This window comes from Syngnathus floridae, chromosome 9 (assembly GCF_059516105.1).
Source record: "Syngnathus floridae isolate MCC-2025c chromosome 9, RoL_Sflo_1.0, whole genome shotgun sequence".
Lineage (NCBI taxonomy): Eukaryota > Metazoa > Chordata > Actinopteri > Syngnathiformes > Syngnathidae > Syngnathus > Syngnathus floridae.
This window is the reverse complement of record NC_142421.1, coordinates 3,259,163-3,281,598: the sequence shown is the minus strand read 5'-3', so window position 1 is coordinate 3,281,598 and position 22,436 is coordinate 3,259,163. Positions and strand designations below refer to the sequence as shown.

Sequence of the window (22,436 nt, the reverse complement as noted above, 5' to 3'; positions counted from 1 at the left end):
TTTACAAGTGACATCGCGCCCCCGTGGCCGTCTTCCTTGCCGGGGCCCGGGTTTATGGAGTGAGACAGCGGGGTCTTTTTCCTTGTGATTAGTAGGCCTGCGAGCGGCCATGCGCTAAGTATTATAGCCCACAGCATTATGTATCAGAGTTAAAAGACCACCCTCTCGACCCCCCCCACTTCATCACCGCAGACCCCTCTCCATCAAGCAACCATCACACCCCCGCCCTCGGTCACACCTTCGGAAGGTCAAGCCTCTCCGACGGGTGGATGTCTAATGAAGACGTGTGACGCCTCCGCAAAGTTCGCCAGGAGAAAATTTACAATTCAAAAAAAGTACGAAAAGCGGCAGGAAGAAAAACACAATTTGGAAAGGAGAGGAAAAGCAACTCCTAGTTCACCGCCACGTGATGACCTTGCTGGCTTATCTGGAGCCGAGGGTGTTTGGCTTAAGCCGCGGCATTAATACACTGATAGCCTACGGAATAGCCAAGCATAAAATGAATGTGAAAGGATGAAGAAACAACAAGAAAAGCCAGGAAGAAAGAGGATGCAAGTAGTTAGGCCTCCAGCGCAACAGAGCAGAAATATAGAACAAGCAGAAGCATTACAGGGAGCCCCTCATTGATAGGACTGTGATCCCCCCCATGCGCTTTTGTAAAACACAAATCACAGGAATAAGTTTCAGAAAGTTCCGCATTGCAAAAGTGATGGCAAATTAAACACATCCGCAAACAAATCAAAATTAATACACTAATTGAATTACAACACACACATCGAGTTCTTTTGTAACACCAGCGTTTACTAAAGCGCTATCCCTTTATTTTATTGATTAAAAAAAAAAAAAAAAAAGAGTCCCCGAGGCACTAAAATGTAGAGCCAATGATTAATGTCCCTCTCAGAAAAAGAAATTATATGGAATAAATTAAACTACTGCAGCAGCAAATTGAAAAATAAGAATGTAAATGAGCTTTGAATACTTAATATCGTGGAGAAAAATAGGCAATGAGGCCCTAAAATGATGAGGGATTAGCACAGAAACATGACATTAGCTCTAATGGCAACGAGTAGATTTGCGCCGCTGTCACAATTTAACTGTCGCATCTGATTTTCTGGCAGGTAAATGAAAAATGGGAGAACGTGGGTGGCGGTCCAAACGCTTTGAAAATACTGTATGCTTGCGACTATCTTAAGCGGGCTACACACGTACGGCTAATCGGACCAATTTTCGAGCATTATCCCTCACTTGTTATTAAATTCGGCAAAGCCTTGATTAGCCTGTGATGCGGGAAGAGTAAAAGGTCAGCCTGATGATTGTAAATGTTAATTCTTTTCAACATTTACAATGTCAAAATATCAAGTGTGTAGTCAACAACAATGATTCCGTGATTGTGGCGTGAAGCGGTAAGCTAGCCAATTAAGAAGCTAGTTTGCTAGAGGAGCAAATGATTGTGTTGGGCCTCACAAGTTATTCAACACAGTAAAAAAGGATAAGAATTGGAACCACAACATTGTAAACTGACAAGCTAGCAGTTAGCATAATATTTCATTCTAGTGTAAATTCATATAACGCTCAACACACAGACTGGCTAACGATTAGCAGGTTAGCCGTTAGCCGCCCATCTGAGTCAACTTTATACTCTCATTCAATGACTCCCATGTTACTCTGGAGTTTAATATTTATTCCATATTTAGAAAAAAAATACTTTGCTTAAAAATGATAATCTTTAATGTAGCAACACTGTGTGCCGCCAGTTGATTATTATCTCTGAGGGGAAAAGTTGAAACTAATGAAAGTTTTCTGAGCGGCCCTGAATGAACAGACTGTTGGATCTTTTGAGGTTCCTCTACATTTGGCTGATTTCCAAAGAAATATATTTGTATGCGTATAGCGGCGACATTGAGTAGGCTGTAGGGGAAGAGGAAATGGTCTCCTTGAAGGCAATCTGCTCATTAAGATAATGTGTTAGTTCCAATTAAACTAACATTAAAATGGTCGCCATAAAGAGCTGGACTCAGCGTTTTTCTTAACTTGCTCTTTTAATTACATCGTTCCTCTCCTGTCATTAAGGATATTAAAAATTCATTAACACGAATAGTCCTGCATGGCGGCAACAAATCAGGCAGAATTTCATCTCGTGTTGTCAAAGGATTATAACCGTTAGTGATTTCATGCGAAAGGAATTAAGGACACCCCCCCCCCCTAAAAGCGATGTTTTAGGACATGCGTGTCAACAGGTTACTGCCAACTGTCAGGTTGTAAAAACCTCCCATTTATTTGAAAGGTGTTTTAATAACAGCCCTAATGGGGGAAAAAAAGAGGGAGACATTTAAATGAGGAATGACTTTTGGCAACAGCAGGCTTTATGTGTTGTATTTATCCATTTATTAATTGCACATTTATTTGCGGCGGCATCGAGCGTCCCGCGCTAATGTGATTCCATTGGCGGCTGTTATGTTTTCCGTCAGTTATATTTCTGCCTTCTAATTTGTTTTCATCAAATGTGTTTACGGCTAGCCGAAACTGTTTTACAGCATCGCTATCGAAGCGTGCTGGGGGCTGCTGCAGGAAATGAACGTGGCCCATGAATAACGTCAGCTACTTTAGCCAAGAGTGAAGAAAAGAAGAAACCGGAATGTGTTTTTTTGGGGGGGGGTGACACCTGCAAAATCTTCCCGGTGCTCAGTCGGGCTGTCCAACAATCTAACAGACATGAGAGCGTGGCAAAACGAGGAAGATTAATCAGATTAAAACAAACATACACACGCACGGGAAATGCAGCAGGTGTTAATGTGCAAATAATTACGGCTTTGGCATGAATATAAGAAAATAATTACATCCAAAATGTAAAACAACAGCTTTGAAATGTTTTGTTGGCACAGAAATATCTGCATGTGTGTGTCCCGTATATTTCCCTGGTGGTAAATGTGATCACCTTTATGCAAATCTTAGTTGATATTAGGAAAATGATGCAGAGCTACGTACATGAGGGAATTATTTGCCAAATGTGAACCTAATGTGAAGATTACATATTCTTGTCAGGCACGTCATATGTGGATTTTGAGTAGCTGCAGACAGTTTCTTTTTCTCTCTATTAATCGGCGCAATAGCTTGAATACGTGAGATGAAAATGACGACGGAGAGCGTATGAATTATGCGGCTATCATTTTTTATCTTTCTTCCCCCTTCCCAAAATGCTGAGTCATTTATTAGAACCTCCTGCAGGCTTTGTTCTATTTTCTTTTTAAAATAAACATTTTTTCAAATGTTTTAGAATTTACACAGCATATTAACCTTAACGCTTATCAATTTAAACACACTAAACATAAAATAAATAAATAAACATCTTTGATATAACAATATAGTTTAGCTTTGAGTCTATTAATAGGCTAATGCTAACGGTAGTACTGATTTGCATCTATTTGGCTGCATCGATATTTGAACAAAAATTTAAAACATTTCGGTCTTACGTCCCAAAAGTTCTCCATATCTCAAAAATACAAAAACTAATCAAAACTAAATCAAATCAAATATACCTACATTAAAAGCTAATTAAAACTAACTGAATTAAAAAAAAGTTCAAACTAAATAAATAGATAAAGCAGTTTCGAACCCCACTTAGGTGCTAAAAAAAAGCTCAAAAATACAAATAGAAGTGTGACCAGTGTGTTAACCCTCCACCACATGTACACACTCACACATACTGAAAAAAAAAAAAAACAACAACATCAAGTGACTACATTATTAATAATCCATTAGGAGCTGTTGTACTTTGTAACAGTAGCACGCGGGCAAGCCACCGCTGTATCGTAGCGCGCTGAAATATTCATAAGCTCCTAATTAATTGGCATCAGAGGGGTGCCTTGTTTTGTTTCTCAAGTGGTGTTAAGTCATCTGCAGATTAAGACTGAAATATGCACAACTGGGGGGGGGGGGCGAGGGTTGCTTCATATATTAAACATCGGCGGAAACACTTATCCTCATTCAAGTGTAATTCTGATGTGGTGAAATGTGTTTCGAAACGATAGTTGAATATATGTTAAAATGTTCTGAACTCCCATTTAAATTCTTGCGTCCTACCTACTTAGCAAACTCCAGCTCGTGGACCCCAGTTTGAAAACCACTTCTCATTAGTTACCGGGTTAATCTGTATCATCGAGCAACCAAGCCCAAACAGGTTTTCTCATTGATTTAACTTAAAAAAAAAAAAAATCTGATTATGAGGAACTATCAGCACTGCCCCCTTCACTTCTCCGCATTATCACTCATTCTAATCATGCTCGTATATTTCAGCCCGCCCTCCTTCTTCTTCAGCAGAATATGCTATTGATTACTAGCACGTGTGTGTTTGTTTGTGTGCAGGTGTGTGTGTGTCTGAGGACGGGCAACCCTGAGCCGCTGTTTTACGTGGCCTCTCATCGGCTCATCTTATCCCAGATGTGTTGGAAATCCATCAAGCCTGACATGTCTATTGTGGTGGCCAGTCTTCACAGGCACTGACCAATGCGTGTTAAGATATCGCTTTCAATGAGCAGCCACGTTCATTAGCAAAGTATCTTTCCCCATTGAAAGAAATGGAAATGCCATTAATTGGTTCCTGCCTCCTGCTATGTGGTTGTCACACTCGCATGGTGGCAAAATCCTCTCCATGCGCCGACTATTAGAGACAATCAAGGGACTAAAGCACTCCAAAGCTAAACAAACAGGTCTCGGCGTTCCAGGGAGAAACGGATGTCTGTTTGAATGATTGCCGCTGTGACAGCCCGGCTATGATAGAATAACACATTGTGTTGAACAAATAGGCCCTTGAGTGCTGCCGGCTCCCAGGGGTCTGTTTATAGCCCCGAGGCTGCGGCTTTTGCAGCGATGGGCCGCCTGCTGCATGGATATACGCTAACAACAACATGCTAATGCTCCCCGCGTGTTTAACTGTATGTCTGTGCCACACAAAGACACATAATGACTGACTGACGACTTCAATGTTTTTATGAGAAATTACATTTGAAGTCACAATAAGGAAATTGGTTCGCCTCCGGGGCTCCATGGACAGAAGCAAACATAAAAATGCCAATTACTACTTTCCTATTCGCCGTTTTATTCCATTTTAGCTTCAGGAAGACATGTTTTTTAAGCTTGAAATCCAGTTTAATATCAAATATAATAAAATAATATAAACTATCGTCAAGTTTAGTATAGAAAATATCGTAAAAAAAATAAAATACATGAAAACAAAATCATTGAAAAAAAAATAGTTGACCTAATTATGTAAAACCAATGTGACAATTGGATTTAGCACATAAAAAATGTTCTCAATTAGTTTAAAAACATAATAAATTTGTCTTTGGGCCAACAGAGAAGGCCTTGACTGCACTCCACTGGTAAAAGCGCATATATCCACCATCAACTCCGTAATGCCAAACAACATCATCGACAGCCTTGTGGGAGTGAATGAAAAACTGAACTCTTGTGCGTTACCTTGTCGCAGCAGTGTGTTAGGAAACTCTCCAGCGGGGCTTCACTGGAGCTCAGCGATGCTCACCGGCGCCTTAAGAGACACGCCGCTGCTTTTTCTGACGCTCTGAGCGCGCTCCCTGACGCTATCACAGGTTTTAGATGGGCGCCATTGTGGGTACGGGCTTCACAGAGCCCCACCACATACTGTTCTAACATCTGCTGCGAAAAGAAAACACCCTGCCTTGCTCCCTTTGACACAGTTTTTGGGTGCACAAAAGCCACCCGGTTCTTGTGTGATATCCTGTTAAGGCTGTTCTAGGGCCGGCCAAGCGTGGCCTTCCTTCAGAGAGCTGGGCCAACATCATTCAGCTTCCTCCGTGTGATCCGAGGCACACAACAAACCTTGTGGTCCACAGCTCAGTGGCCAGGGAGAAAGAACGGTCGCACAATGTCTTTTATCCGTACGTGCATTCACGGGGCATGTGGTGTCTATTTGGCCAACTTTTCATCAGCATTATTGATTGGTCATCACAAAAGACCTGGAGAAGTTCAATGCCTGGAATTTGCAATTTGATGACAGTGTGGCGATATATACTATAATGTATGCCGACCACCATCTTGATATTGTGCTAAACTTTAAATGTTCCACTATAGTCCTGCAAGGGTCCCCCTACGTTCCTCTGAGTACTAAAAATGTTTCTCACATTAAGCAAAACAAAGGCCTTTGTGCTGTCTACTGGGGCGCATATAGAAGCCATCACCCCAATAGACCCTCTGTTTCCACTGAGCTCAATTAGCCCAGCGCTAACTCTGTATAATTAACACCCCTAAGAGGGTAATCAAAGAGAATCGAAATTAATGGCAATGGCGGTGTATTAAGGAAGGCCTCAGAGTGGTGGGGGTGGTCCGAATCCAGACAGAAAAGACATCTCGGGGGCAAACATGATAGAATTACAAAATGAGCAGCTTGCAAACTGTCTTGGCTTTGATGAAGAAACGTTTAATTATCCCCCTGGTGGAGAAGGTCTCCTATTGTCTAAAGCTAATTTGTCCCTTTTGGCTACTTCCTCACCCCACAGGCTTGTCATTCTCAGGTTACCCCCCCCCCTCAAACCTCCTCCTTAGCATCCCCACTCGCAAAGACAACCTGAGTTACTATCGGACACTATTTTGTTTGTTAAGCGTGGCCCTTTGGAAGAAGATGAAAGGATGGAGAAGATGCCTCCCACCCGGGGAAAAGGATCAAGCAGGTCAATTTCCTCAGACTTTGTCCCATCTTAGTCCACAAAGGCCACCTTTGGACTGCACCGGAGGCCGACTCTCCTCTCTCAGCCTGTTTGATTCATACAATAATGGATGTAGAAAACATGCCTCCTCAACACACAAATCCTCTTAAAAACGTGAAACAAGAGCCAACACTCCCCTCAGCGGGGACATCCAAATAGAAAGGGATACCAGCTCAACACAAATTTGCAATGTGATGCTGTAAAAACAATGCTATTATTTGTATCTGTGCTCAGGAAATTCTCGAGAAATTTAGCCCCTCGTCTGTGAATCCATAACTAACTTCTGTTTACATTTTGATGAAGTTCAAGAAGTTCAGTGCCATCCGGGTTTTGATTTCTTCCAGGCAGGACAAGCGAAGAATATGGCCACAAAGCAGTTAAAGGAAATACTATGCTTTCTTGAGACCAAACCCAGAGGGCAGCAAACACAATGAAAATAGCAGGGGCCCTAAAGTTGAACCCTGTGGAACACCATACAAAATTGGGGAAGTGTGACTCAGGTCAACCAAGCCTTTACTCTTTATATTTATCTCTGCATTTCCCTTTTGATTCGCGGAGATAGTACGATTAAATGCAGCCATATTAGGCGCTGACAGTCGAGCCGGTTCACATTTAAATGCAATTTAAATTGGGCGACTAGATGGGTGGGGGCATATATTTGCATAGTGAATAAAAATTAAGACCTAATTATGCAAATCAATGATCAAATGTGACAGTGGATGGGTTTCAATTCAATTCATATCTCATTCTGTAAGACAATAGTTACTCGATAGGCCAAATGACATCGCTCCCATTTCGCTGCAGACATTGGCCGGCAACGATGTTAAATATTCAACTGGTATTTAATTACGAGAGGAAAAAAAAAAAAAGTGGGGAGCTGATGAATTAGTATAAGCTTTGCTTCTTAAATACACCTTGACAAATTCTCCTCCCTTAGGAATTAAGTCGCCTTTATTAATTTTGCATGGGGCCTTAGGAAGCAGAAGAAAAGTCCTGTAAATCACTTGTTAAAGGCTGCAAGCAATGAGAGAAACTCATTGGAATACAATTTCACCTCATTCCAAACATCCAGCCAAGTGAATTTCACAGTGCAAGTGTAATTATTGCAATCGGAAAACATTGCAAAAAACAAACCACAATGACTCCCGAGCCCTAACTGAGCAATTAATTAACATGTGTTGAATATTTAAAGGTAGCAAACATCTTCTAAATATTAATTATGTGAGAGGAGGAGCACCGGCCGCAGCGGCGGCGGCGCAATTCCCCAAAGAGCAGCGAGCACAAAATGAGAAGCACGGCAACCAGAACCGACTGAACTAACAAATTCTCCGTCTGACACGCAGCGAGCACACGGCCTCTTGCCAGATAAAGAATCTTGTTTACATACATAAATAACAGGAGCAAGCGGTCCTTCAACACGACAAATGGAATCTCTTCTCGCAGTGTTTTACCCCCCAAAAACACTCTCGGATGTTTATGCTACTGTCTGTAATTAGCAGCCATTTAATACGGTGTCATTAAAAGCGAAGACGCGTCGCTTTGGTGCTGCTAGATGGTTTTTATGTGGACGACGTCTGTCGCTAGTAAGGCTTAATTAAAAAGACCATCAGGATAAGTACAGATATTAAAAGGGATAAAAAGGAAGAAAAATATAACTTTCATTCAAGCTGATCCTCCAGATTTGGGCAATCAAAGTATGTGAGATGAATAGCGGGAGGTAATGAACTGGCCAAACATGACATTTGCTTGGGTGTTAATTAACAAAGTTGTAAAACAGAGTTATCTGCCACGGCAAGCTGTTAAAATAGGAAAGTGGGAAAAGTGCTACTCTTCTTTTTTTTTTTTTTTTTGCTTTTTCAGATAATTCCTCCCTTGATAGTAAAAAGGTTTCCCATTTCAACATTTACCTCGCAGCAGGTTACATGTTAATTTTCGCAAACCTCGTTGATAAGAAAAACATGTATATGTATTTCGGTATGAATACAAAGTATATGTATATACTGTATTTATATATGCAAATATATATGTATTTAAAATGTATACAAATATACAACAAAATATCAAATATGTTAGAGTGAAAAAAGGGATTTGATGTAATTTCCAGTATAGAATTAAAATACAATAATGGAACCTGGTTTAAATTTTGTTTTCACTGCTGTGTTAAAAAAAAAATCTCCACTGTGCTGTATGTAAAAATAAAAAAGTCCATAATCTCATGTAGACTCTATATCTCTAAAATTGAAAACATTCTGCTTTTCATTGCAGTGTGACAATACAGGATGCAATTTTTCTCATTCAATTAACTATCGTAATAGCCTAATTAAATTGCTTATTAGTTGATATAAAATGAGTTCCCTAGTGTTGTGTGAAACTCATTGTCTGGATTCTGGACTGCACTTGTGTAATTTGTCGCCAAACTCTGACTTTAGAGTAGCCAAAATACATTTTTTATATGCAATATCATAACGGGAAAGATTTTTTTAATCAGGAATTAGTGTTGATAAAATGCCAATTCGCAGTTTCCCCCCCCAAAAAAATTGGTTGGCCTATTTGTTGCTAGACAAAATTATAATTACTCGTATGCCGCGTCAAACAAAACAAGCTTTATTTTTCACCACAGTGCCATCTGCAGGTACCGGTGGGGCACTGCCTACACCGCCCCTGATTCAAAAGTGAGCCTGTTTATGTACAGTTGACAAATAGCGAGGTATGTAGATCGGCCCGTGAGGCGTGACGTGGTGTCATTGGGGAGGGGGAGGTGGTGGTGGGTGGAACAGGTGGAAGGTAATGAAGAGTATCAACGGGGTAATTGATGACCCTTCCTCCTCATTGGGGATGTTGTTGTGAGGCTTAATCTTTGTCATCAGAGTGAGAGAAAGAGAGCGAGGGACGGAGGTAGACCAAGAGGGTGAAGTGAGCGGGGGGCTTAGCTGTGCCTCTCTCTCTCCTGCGGGTCAAGTAAACAGGCTCGGCGGGGACAGCTCAGGGTCCGCCGTCTGACCAGCCAGGCTGAAAATGGCCCTTGTCCGCCGCCGCCGCCGCCATGTAGCATTTCTCCCTCCCCAGCTGTTTGTCCTTTGTCACAGCTTGTAATACGAAGAGCCAACATATTTATATAGAGTGGCCCGACCTCGCTGCTGCCTTGTATCTGGCAGCTACGAAAAAAACAGCTTTGTTACTTCTTAACAATTCATAGGGGGTGAGGAAAGGCCGTGGCGACAGGGAAGCCCTTTGCTAAATCGCGGTTCATCGTTAGCAAGCCTGCTATATCGCAAATTTTAGGGGCTAGTCTACCAAATAAAGTTTGCTATCTAGATTTTAATGTTTTATAGCTATAACATATACGGAACATCATCTTAAAGTTGCTAGCTTAATGCTAACACGTAATGGAAAATACTATTGAGGGGCTACATATGGTACTTGCTAATGTACCTAAAATAAAAAAGGCTTAAAATTAATACTACTGGGGTGTTTTGCGAAATTGAAATACTTTTAAAGTGTATTGGAGGAATAGATATTTTTGATTTTAGAAAAAAGATAATTCATTATATGTCTAACATATTTCCTTGTGATAAACGGGAGTCCTATGTGTTCCTGCGAGTTCGTCTCCAAGAAAGATGTGTTTTTCCCCTCCAATGACAGGTGCATTGTCCCCGGCCGCATCCCTGGCTGGCCGCTGACCTCCAAGCCAATTAGGAATGTTCACGGCGAGTGATTTGTTTAGCTGTGTGCAGCGGCTGTCCACTCAGCAACATTTATGAGTGATTAGTTAAGCTTGGCCTGAGCTCTATGAGGAACCTGCGAGGAGCGACAAAGCCGCATTCACGCCGGTGGCCGTAAAGGAGGAAAGGCCAGGCTAGGCTTAGCGCTGGAACTTTTGGAAAGAAAACCAAACGAATGATGAGGCCAACAAAGACGTCCTTTGACAGATCCGCTGTGTGTTTTCAAGTGGCGAGCAGGGGAGGCCCATTTACGAGAAGTTACAAGATGACAGCAAATAAGGCTTTGAATACGATCAACTTTGGAGATGTCACTAAGGGTGGAACGGGGGTCAGAGCTACTTTGTGCGTACTGATAAATGAGGACTAATGAAATGACAAATTTGCTCAAATAATTTTTTGTCATTATATTTACAATAAAAAAATATTTATTATTTATATTTATTATTTTATGATATCCACTAATGTGTAGACTGTGATTATGTTAAAAATTTCTCACGAAAGCTTGACAAGGTAGGAAATGGATAATCAATAGGCAATACTTTTTTGGTATTGGTATATTGGTCATTTTGAATAACTTGGTCAGAATAGGTTTGAAATAAAATGACGCTGATTGTATAAACGGTCCATGGTCGAAAAACGGTTCCCCTAGCACTGATATAGGCATTCCTATTAAATTTCATGTCTGCAACATCTCATTTGGTCTGTCAAGGTTAAAGAGTGCGAGTGCGACCTCTCGGCTAAATGAATAGTTCATTTCGCAGCGTGGCAGTCGTATCTAATGAATACTGTTAAACAGCCTAAATGCATTTCGAGCCCCCTCTGCATGGAAGCATGATTACAAAGGACGGGTATATCAAGTGGTCCTTTCATTTGGTTAACATGATCAAATTGACTCCCGTGTCACGAGAGATGACACCGGCGGTAATTAATTTCTCCATTAACGCCGGGGCCGATGTGACAGTCATGCAAACATGGCGAGAGAGCGCCGACAGCGGGGGGAACTCGAGAACTCCGGTGAGGCGGAGGAGGGCCTCGGAGAAGGGGGGGGGGGGGGGGGGTTGGTATCGCATGATCTGTCTGGGAGGAGACCAACGTGGTGCATTAAAATAAAACAGCACGTACGCAATATGCTCAGTTCGCATTTTTCAGGGTGGTTCTGCATTTACATATAATAATGAAGTTTTGAAATAAAGCCATATAATTAGTCAAGGGAGCCGTTAGAGCCTATGGCCTTTGCTTCTAGATTGGATGGACAAACGGATGAAAATCTAGGAAATGGAAATTCCATCAATCTGTTCCAAGATTCCCCCCAAAACGACAAATGCATAAAATGTGATCAAATGAAACAGTTTTTGCTGTAATTTTTGTTTCAGCTCAATTGACATTTTGTTGCTCCTGGTGTGCTTAAATTATTTTATTGAATTAGCCTACTTACATTTTTATTTGTTTCCTGGCTTTGAAATTTTAAATTTGTGTTGCATTTTAATTTAAATCTGTATTTTTCTTAGGTGGAATCACAATTCTAGATCTTTACCAGGATCTGTCAGAATACTCTCACTATTCTAATCACAGCCTTCAAAACACACAATACAATATAAATATATTTTTTCATTTCTTCCATCATTCTACAAATAATTTAGCGAGGGTATGATTCCTTTTGGGCTGTGTTTGTGGAATGAATTTACTCAGACATGCATCAGAGGAAAGGGAAGCCTCAGATCAAAACAGAAGGCTTATGAACTTATTCCAAATCCCTCCCTTAGTGGATTAAAACACAATGATAGCCCCAAATAAAGAAAATACCCTATTTTAATAAAAAAAACCATTTCCTATTTATAATGACTGAATGAATGCCGGCCTTTTGGAGTAAAAGTGAAACCATCCTGGGGCTTTCTCCCAGGGAGGCACAGGGGGCCGATTGTCGCGCATTTTCACCACAATGCTGCCATATGGGGAACAGAAGGATGATCCCGCTAGGCTCCCTGCCTGAGTAAAGGCAAACAGCCATCCACATATGCATGGAAGTGGTCATTTAGAGGTAGTGGCGCTTTTAGCATAACAACACATGAAACACGGCGGTCATTTTGTTTCCGCCAGGAGGCATTGTCAGCGGGCCTCACTGCCTCTTAAGGTGACTCCGTATGAGGGCGGATAAACTTAGAGGCTCGGGAGCGGGGTCAATAACAACAAGAAAAAAAAAAAGTCACTTACATGCTTCCTAAATCCAAAGATGAAAAGAAAGGGGGGGGGGGGCAGTCCATTTTCTCAAATCCTGGAAATGAGCTTAACTCAAGACAAATGCATTTATTGAAGTGGTTGTTGACTATGTTTGTTTTAAGGATCAGTGGCTTAGAATTTAGAAGCAGCCAATGATAATTACATAAGAGAAAAGTGATTATTTTTGTCACGTGTGCATATTTGGCAGCCATTTTATACTATACTATTTTTATATAATATTTTTGGCAGCTATTGAAATGCATTTAGAAAAAATAAACTACAAAAATAAATGGTAAACATCAAATACGTTTTCCACAAAAGTGATTTTAAAAAGTAGTCATAGCTGTTCTTTGCAGATGATAAAGAATATATGACACCACCATATAGATACTGATCATTTGCATTGGATGTGTATGTTATGTATTAGCATTAGCATTAAGGTAGCGGACTAAAGTCTAAGCATGCATTATATGTGCAATGGAAAACCCGCACCACATTTTGTGTATTTGTATGACAAAAAAATTGTGAAAAAAAAACCTCACAAAATCTTTTCCTATGACTATCTCAATTGTCTATGCCCATTTTGATGCAGCACTCAAGCAACTTTCAGGTATGAGTCTGCATTAAAAAAAAAAAATGTTAGCAGGAGTCGGTTCGCCCTCTTTTTATGGCCAAAAGCAATGAGCCGATTGGCCATTTATGTCTGGCTTGTGTATGGCTTAGTGCCGCTGGTCAGCCAGTCGGCGTGCAACTTAAGTGTATAGCGCTATTGTAATAATCACTTGCTGATGGGAGAGAAAAAAAAAATGGCGGCAGTGGAGCCGAACTGGCTCATCGGAAACTGTCTGATTATGACTTGGAATGGATGACTTGATACCTCCATTCGGCACCCATTAAAATTTTATTGTAAGACAAGAATAGTTTGTTGTTTGGCGGCAAAAATGCATGAGCAGTTAATATTTTGTGAAGCAAATCTCTATCCTCAACTTCACTACAATGAAACGCCGTTTAGTGCCGGGGAAATAATACAGACTGAAATAGGCCAAAATCTGGGATATACAGAGATGTCATAAATACATTTTTTTTACTAATACCATCGATGCTAATATTCCTAGCCTGGTAAAGGTGTTTTGTATTATCACGTTTGTTAGCATTAGCTAACAGACTTGTTGAAAGGTGTATGAGAATGCTAAAGCTATTTAATTTTTTTTTATTTTAAAGCGATCGTTCTATTAAGATCTGCAGGGGGTTGACTGTATTTTTTTTTACCGTTAGCCTTAAATCCTCTGTCATTTTTGCTTCCTCTGGCAAACTGACACAGCAACTAACAAGCAAGCAATGTATTAGCAATTCATCCATGAATCTGCTGAATGGCTGGATTAGTGACCTTCCCTATTGAAAGCAGGAGTGGTCATTTTCTCCTTCTGTAAGCTCAACCTTGATTCTTACCGTCGGGAGCTGATGGTAAATCATGGCCTCCCCGCTGAATGAACTCCGCTATAAGGCGACAAACTTAGTGGAAGTATTTATCGTGGGCGCGGTAATACACTGTGTTTAAGCTACATCCAGTGAAATATAGGTCCCGCTTTTAATATCCAGAGGGTGAAGCGAGAAGCAGTCAGGTGCTTCGCTATAACCAAATGTTACAGTATAAAACAACGTGTCACGCCGCTATTTGACATGAATGAGATTAGATGGAATTCGTTTCTAAGTGAGGGGGAATCACAAGCCTATCGGGGCCACACGCACGCGCGCACACACACAAGTAGACGCTCATCCGCCTGTGCTCACCCCCGTCGCGGCCCGACAACGGCGGTGTAGTCGGGCATGAACGTCGACATGAACAGGGAATGACCCCGCAAACCACATCCGTAACCACCTTGAGTGCTGCAGGAGGGAGCCGGCGCTGTTGTTTTAAAGGTCACAGTAGTGTGAGGTCACGCTAGCATACACGCTACCGTGAACCGGTGTCAAGCGGGAATGTTGTCTTACAAACACGTACAGTATTGTCTATATTTAAATAGAGATTTTTTTTTCCTCAGTAAATTATTTTTTTATATTTCAAATTTCTTTCCAATGGCAGCCGTAAATTCGCTAAGTAACTCGCTGAACACGGCTAATTGTCCCTTGACATGTTCACCCTCATTCACATGAGTTTGCATCACACCAGGATGACACCTTGTGAAAAGTGACCTCCACCTTTAACTCCTCCTGGAGAACAACACGTGTCAGCAGCCTCCCCCCAACATCACAACCACCACCATGCCATGGGCCCTGTCAAGGGGTGAAGAGGTTAGGCGCTCTGTGCCCGGCCTTCTTCAGGACCACCATAATGAGTGCTAATTACGCCGCCATCTGCGGGGTGGCCTGTGTTATGTAGACACCTGTTCATTAAAACGCAGGGAGAAACTTTCCCTTTTGCTGCATGCTCACAGCAGATGTGGGGTACTCGAGTCACATGACTTGAGGCTTAAGTCCCATTAAGTTGGGCTTGTAACTACAGAAAAGTTTTCTTTTCTGTTTGAAGAAGAAACAGTCACGGAAACTAGCGTACGCTAGCTTATTAGTTTAGCATGCTGCTAATTTACCAGTTAGCAAATCTATAATATTTATTTTACCATCTGTAGGCATGCTAACTCTCATAGCTGGTTGCAAATGTTCAAGCAGTGATAGAGAAATTTATCAAAGTTACCTTGAATTTGTTGAACAATTTTGTTGTTGTGATCATTCTCGATGTATTGCCTTCCGTGCTACTCTTCGTTAGCATGTATTCTTCCTCCATCGAGATGTGCGACCTGAAAGATGATCAAAAGAGACCACATTTTTGTTTCTGCTCCAAAAGATGCAAATTTTAAAGTACCCAGTGCCAACACTATGTTAAATATCAATCAAACTTAAGAGCATTGTAGGAATCGAATACCTCTGCGGTGCTAATGATTGCATGAACTTTGCGTGACACTTTTCCAGCTCTCCAGGAGGCATCGCCAAGGTTAACCAGGCCATCGGGCGGCATTAAGAGGCGGCGGTGAGGTGGGGTTTTTTGTTTGGAGCAGGAAGCCAATAAAAAGCTCTCCGATATCTGCTGAGGGGGAGCGCAGCCTGTCAATTGCGTGGCCCAAAGAGGTGATCTGCCATTACCGACTCTCGCAAGACTAATGAGAGCCATTGTGCTGCCAGCTCCTTGAATTATATGTCGATACTCATTCGAGGGCTTGTGTTGAACGCGGCCTGTTTTACTTGCTCTTGATGTGGAAACTGTTGACGCCTCACTTGGCTACTCGTAACGCCGCATTTACAGATCACTGGGAAGTCAAGGCATCCGAATATACTTTAAATCCTAATGTTTCACATTTTCACAAGCCGATGATTGCCAGGCTCGCAATATTTGACCATTTCCTCCGCTCATTTAACCCGAGCCGGTCCGACTCAGCGATGGTAAAGCGAGAGCCAATTAGGATGTTGACGGATTGAATTTGGAAGACAAATCTGGGTGTGTAGAAGGTTGACATAGCCGCTGCCTCTCTTTGGGTGTGTGTTCAGCTTCCAATTAAGTGCGGGGGAAGCATATTTCCCCCTGCTCGCTCTCTTTTTCTCTCAGCGGGATCAGAGTGTCTTCCTGACGGATGAGTCGCTAATGAGAGCAAATCTCGCTAAATCCTCAAGAAACATGATGAATGAAATTGCGTTGGGCTCGTTCATTTGTCGCATCTACAGACGAGAGCAAACACAACATTTATCTCGTCAACAAATTGCAGTCAGTCGTCGTTGTAATATAGGTTACAATTCCCGGTATCGTTTTTTTTTTTTTTTTTTTAACTTTCCACCTCAGCTCAAATTTTGCATCAATATATTTTGCTCATTAGTATTTACGTTATTAGACAACCAATCTGTGTCCTCGTCTAAATGTCGAACCCAAATCGGTTACAAACGTTCTTCAGGTGGATGTCAGGCTTGGGAGAAGAATCCGACAGATGGCTTCGTCTTATGACTTGTATTAACACCTTCCACGTTTAATGAAGTGTTAATTGCTTTTGGAATATATAATGGGAGCGCTAGAACGCACGCCGTAATGCAAATAGATTAGCTCGCGGCCGTCCCCATTCAATGTCACCTTTACATCCAGTACCTGCAAAATACCAAAAGTTTTTTTTCCTTTTGTATTACTTGCAAGCAATAATTTTTGAATATTTAAGGTTGCTTATTTGTTTCAATAGGAAAAAAAAAAAAAAAGCCTACTTCAGTAGCTCATCAGTCTGTTTTATCTGTGTGGATTGTCCTCAAGTGACCATAATTGCTCTGCTAACTTCAGGGGAAGTACTTTATTAAATTAAGTCATCTTTAAGGTCAATATACTTCTGTAATGAGTTGTCTCTTTTGATCATCAGAGGTGAGCTTGTACCCGGCTCCTCATTCTTTTTAATGGCCGCCCGCCGCGTCGTCGCCGAGCCGCGCTAACGTTATTTATTTTATTTATTTTTTTAGACTCAAGTAATGCTTTGCATGCTTAAAAGCCATTCCCATAACTAAGTGTAATTTCCCCTCGGTTTGTTCTTGTTTAATGAGGTGCAGTCTTGTTTGTATGCCTCCCAATGTCACCAGAAAAGTCGTTCAAGCGACGGCCTCCGAATTAAATCAAACGGGAATCACCGCGCCGTGGTATTAAGCCGCTATATTGGTTTAAAAAAAAAAACAATGCCGTGCTCTGGTCACTTTTACATAAGAATTACTAGGCTTTTATTTCCTCTTCCCAACTGAAACTCTTGAGGGGTCCTAATGATGGAATGTGTAAATGACTTTGGGGTGGATGCGCTGAGGCGAGCAGTGATGGCGGGGGGAAAGTGAAAATGACCAACATTGATTTATCCTGACTGTTCTCTTGTCTGCTCGCTGCAGTCAGAACACCTCGCTGCATCCCATTCCCTCCCATTATCTCCCCGCGATCTCCGCAGTCCAATGACTTTCCTACAGGGTCATAAATACTTCCTCGCCGACCCCATACTGCTTGCACATCATCCCTCCCTCTCCCTCCCTCCCCCAGACTTCGCCTAATGACAGCTAAAGACAAGACAATGCATCCTTCGCCTGGTGACTGCCAAGCTCGCCGCCTCACATACATTTCACAAGCGGCCGGCTGAGGTAAAGCAACACGGTGAGAGGCCGGCAGCCGTATGTCCGACGCGCTTTGCATTTAAAATGGTACATTAAGGAAACATGGCGCACGTGATTGATGTCAGTAATGACCGTGTTTTCGAAACACTAATGCTAACTGTCTGTATCCCCGAATCACTTTAGTTCTTTTGCATCACGCAAGATAATGCCACACAGATAGAACATCAAAATAGCAAATAATGGAGGAAAGGTTTCAAAAAAAACAAATCAATTAAGCTAAATGAGCATCTGCGGGGGAACACTATACTGTATGTTAGCATCTAGCTAGCACACTTTCATGAGATAAAATGTTTTGTTGAACATTTTGGTGTTTAAATATACCAGTACCATTTTTCATTTTGTTGAATGAGTCTGCTTGACTGACAAATAACAGCTTGAAGCAAGCACACTTGACCTCTTCATTGAGAGAAAATAGGTGCTAATGAGCACTTAAATTGTCTTTTAATGAGGTTTAATATGGTTACCCACAACATTTCCATTTATGACAATTGTGGAAATTCTTACCAAAAGGCTATAACTAGAACGTTCGAGCCTTGGCTGAGGTAACAAAACACACCTCCACTCAGCACTGTCAATCAATTGCGTTTACGCTAACAGAAGACCGCATTGAGTCAAACAGTCTTAATGGGAAGGAGACAATTTATCAAACACAATGACTCCAATTCATTATTTTAATGTGTTGGTCATCCAAATCAATTAGAGAGCAGCACGTAATGAGCTGCCGGGCATAAACAAATTCCTTTTCAGCACAAACATCCTATTAGTGTGCAGACGATGTTTAAAAAAAAAAAAATAGGGTGAAAGAAAGCAAAGAGACATTTGGTTGTTATTTTTCACAGGGCCGGGTCAAGTGGGTCATTGTTACGGGGATTATTATGTGTACAGTCAACACAATGACTAACGAGCGAGCGGCAAGCAAATGCTTTTCATTTGCTCGTTTACAAATAAAAGCGGTCTGAATTAACGACTTCTGACCATCGTTTTGACAAAGACCTGATAAATATTGATTTTTAATTGGTCTAACTGATGTTTGTGTTCTACTGCTTTCTATAATTGCCATTCAGGTCCAGCTGCCAAATTTACAAACGGCGTCGGCCATGATGCTTCTGAGCGACCGTCACAGAGCGCGGCACACATATTGTAAAGCGTAATATACAAGCCGGCGATGAGCATATTCTCTGCGTGGGTCCGACTCGAGAGGAGACACGATTGGCTGAGCATTGCTCTATGGAGGATGCCCTCTAATAGAACGGCGTGTCGGGGCCCGTCGTTGTGCGCGACGAAGAGGCCTGCGTGGTAAATGAGTGCTTTAGCAGGCATGGCTAATGTGTGCGAACCTGCAGTGTTTAGCTTGCTGTTAAGGGTGACATTAGCGCACACGCAGACATGGGATGCTGATCCAAGCCTGCAGGTCCTGACGCACGTGATTGTGTTTCTGCCTCATTTCATGCGCCATAATCAAGGCTGTGTGTGTGTTTTTTTTTTTTTTTTTTTTTTTTGGAAAGAGCTTAGCGCTAAGTCTGACTGTGTGTCACCCTCGTATGCGTCGATCACACCCCTGATGGCGGGCTTATGCGGTAGAATGGATGCTTAGCAGAATATGGATTTCAAATTGGTTCAAATGCGTTCATGTGCAGCCGTCACCTTTAGCCAATGCCTACTGTTGGCGTGGAATTTTATCACGACTAAATTCTAAATTGTATTAGCGTCATATTTTTGGTGATACAACTCAAGCCCAAATGAAGTGTACTTTTTTTTTTTTTTTTTGAAAAGTCACCAAAAAAGAAATGTCATGCTATAGAATCATGTGAACCTAAATCCAACTGGTTTTGACCGATTCATTGGTTTTGCCCCCCCCCCCACACACACACACAAATTTCAACGTACAACAATGATAATTACATTCAAACAAGATAAAATAAAATCGGAAAAAAAAAGACTGAATCTTTTCCAATTTTTTTCCAATCTTTCTGTATTGTAAAAGATTGAAATAATCCGCCTGTAACTCACAATTTTGCCATTGTAAGCTTTAAAGGATGAAATATTTTTAAAACCAATCATCCGATTAATCGTTTATCGCAATTTTATTCGGCATTGGCCTCAAAAAACTAGGCCGTAATCAAAAGTGTCTCTCAAACACAACATAATGGCAAAGCGCTAACCCAACAGAGAGGAAAACCAGATGTGTTAACCGAGTAAAACAATGTTGCAGTCTTTTCTCAGACTGACAAAAAGAACACGCCGAAAGCCGGTGTCACAAAGTAGCCTTCCCTCTTGTTTACGCGTGTGTGCATGGCGTGTACGCGTAGCCCCGGCGCTCTCCCGAGCGACAGAAACCTTGTTGTGATTTATGCGGGCCCACATCCGAGTGCTGGTTACGCAGTAGCAAGACATCGATCTGACAAAGCAAAGCAAACAATAAAGAGGCGAGGAAGATGATGTGCTCAGTGGAGTGGAGAAATGGAGAGTGTACCTATAAGAGCTAATTATCTGAGCACATAATTCTTCGGGTTAAGACAGCGCTGCGGCAGAGAGGGCCCGGCCCGGCCTCCGCCACGATCTGCAAGGTCACACTCTCTGGTCGGCGTGAATACGTGACGCTGCGATTCGTCGGGAAATACGACTCTGTGGTTTGAGCTCTTGGGTCGTACATTAGAATTTTGAGATTTTTTTAAAATGGGTAGATAGTTTTTGAAGGACCTGGTTTACGAAAAATACAAACTTGAAAAATGATTACAATTTATTCTCAATTTTTACTTTGCATTCAAGTTTTTTTTTAGTTTTTTTTAATTATTTGGAGAATTATTTTTGAATCTTAACAAGCAACAGTACTGTTTATTTAGCATTTTCTCTGCAGTAGAAGATTTAGTAGCAGTTACAGTTGGCAGCCTTTTTCCATTTCTGTTAATTTACAAACACTCTCATTTGTCTACATTTATTTTCTTCAACCTACAATAGATGTTACGAGCTGTGAGGTTAAATGTTACCTCTTCTTCCACCATCCGCACTTCCAAACTCATATCATCTCTCTACAAGCCAGCGGAATAATAACATTTGCAATTATTGCTTTCTATCTAAGTCGTTCTCTGCTCCTGTAAGCAGAGATCTTTTAATTAGACACCAGCAGCAAAAGCAAGCAAACACTCCCTGTGAGAAAAAAAAGAAAAAAAGACTAAGGGGGGGGGGGGGGGGGGGCTGTGTGCTGGCTGCCATTAATAACATGATATAAAAGCAAAGGCAGACAGCCTCTGACACTTTTAGTAGTTGGGGAAACAAGATGTAATCTGTGCTCAGTGCCAGGAGCCGAGCGCGGCGGAGGGAAAAGTACCAGAAAGAAACAACACAAACAGTGCGCGCATCAATTATGAGAACATTATCTCTGGAAGGTTCTACCCGGCTCGGACAATGGGAGGGTCGCGTGTCATAAGACGGACGTGTGCTGGTTCCGCGCGCACTTCACTAGTCATTCAAAACATATGAAGGCTCAAAAAGGAAATGAATCTAAACCTCAGCTACCCCCCCACCCCGTCTTGTTTGTGAGCTTTTTGTTCTTTGCAGCCTTTTATGTTATACTGCAGCATTTTGTGTTGGCCGCGAGACGACAGAGTGCAGGGGATGAGGCTCTGGTTAGTGGCACCCTTGGCACCCATCTAGGCTTGGCATAGTGCTGGGCGCGCTCCACTGGCCTTGAACATGCTGAGGTTTGAATCCAGAAATGCCTTTGTGCAGCACAGGCCACCAGAGGCGAGCGGGTGGGCTGCTTCAGACGGTTCCCCTGCTGCACGGCACCAGTCAGGGCTGTACTCGTTTACCCGTGGAACACATCTCTGCTATGAAAGTACGTGAACGTGAATAGCAAATTGGATGATAGGAGCCATATTTGGAAACTTGCATCCTCTCTATCGGAGTAAGAGTCCAGATCGGATACTCAATTGGATCTATTTTGATTTTTATTTAAACGTATTTTGATCATTTTCTGTAGGCGTCAAAAACAGGATTAAAGAGGAGGTCATATTTAAAAAGAAAAAACTAAGCTTTGTCTGAAATACTTCCTGTTTTTATTCTTCTTCCGAATTTACAGCGTCAAACAAAATAGCGCGACGTCATCTAGCGGTACTGTGTTAGCATTAGCGTTGTCGCTAAAATATATTGTCTCGGCTCGACCGTACCTTCGCCGTTTTACAATGAGAACGAAAGCCGTGTTTACGTTGTTGACTCATTTGAACATTCTTTTCACGCGTAAGGTCTGCTTGTGTCATTGTTTGTTTGTTCAATATACAGCATGAATTCTAATTTTGGCAGCCCGGGCTGGCCACATTACGCATGCATGGCAGTCTGGGATGGGGTCCAGCTGGAAGCATGCACCCCACCAACAAACCAGCAATAGCTGAGTAGTTTCTTATTTCCCAATGGTGTTTGGAATACAAATAGAAAAGAGAATTACCTATTCAGTGGTAAACATGTGGAATTGAAACTTTTTCTTTCCATTCCTCAAATATAATGACACCGTTGTAGATTTAAGGTTTTTATCTCATCTGTGCCAGGAATCGCTGATAGGAGAGAGAGGGGAGATATGTTATATTTGGAT

General features: G+C 41.8%; 1 long non-coding RNA gene across 1 annotated transcript in view; it reads right to left on the bottom strand.

The window, feature by feature from the left end:
- The window catches only part of LOC148392930 (uncharacterized), a 47,699-nt gene that overhangs the window by 23,034 nt on the left and 2,229 nt on the right, over positions 1-22,436 (bottom strand). Inside the window, exon 2 of the long non-coding RNA XR_015860267.1 lies at positions 15,372-15,474. This is a non-coding gene — a long non-coding RNA (uncharacterized LOC148392930). The remainder of the gene's footprint in view (positions 1-15,371; positions 15,475-22,436) is intronic.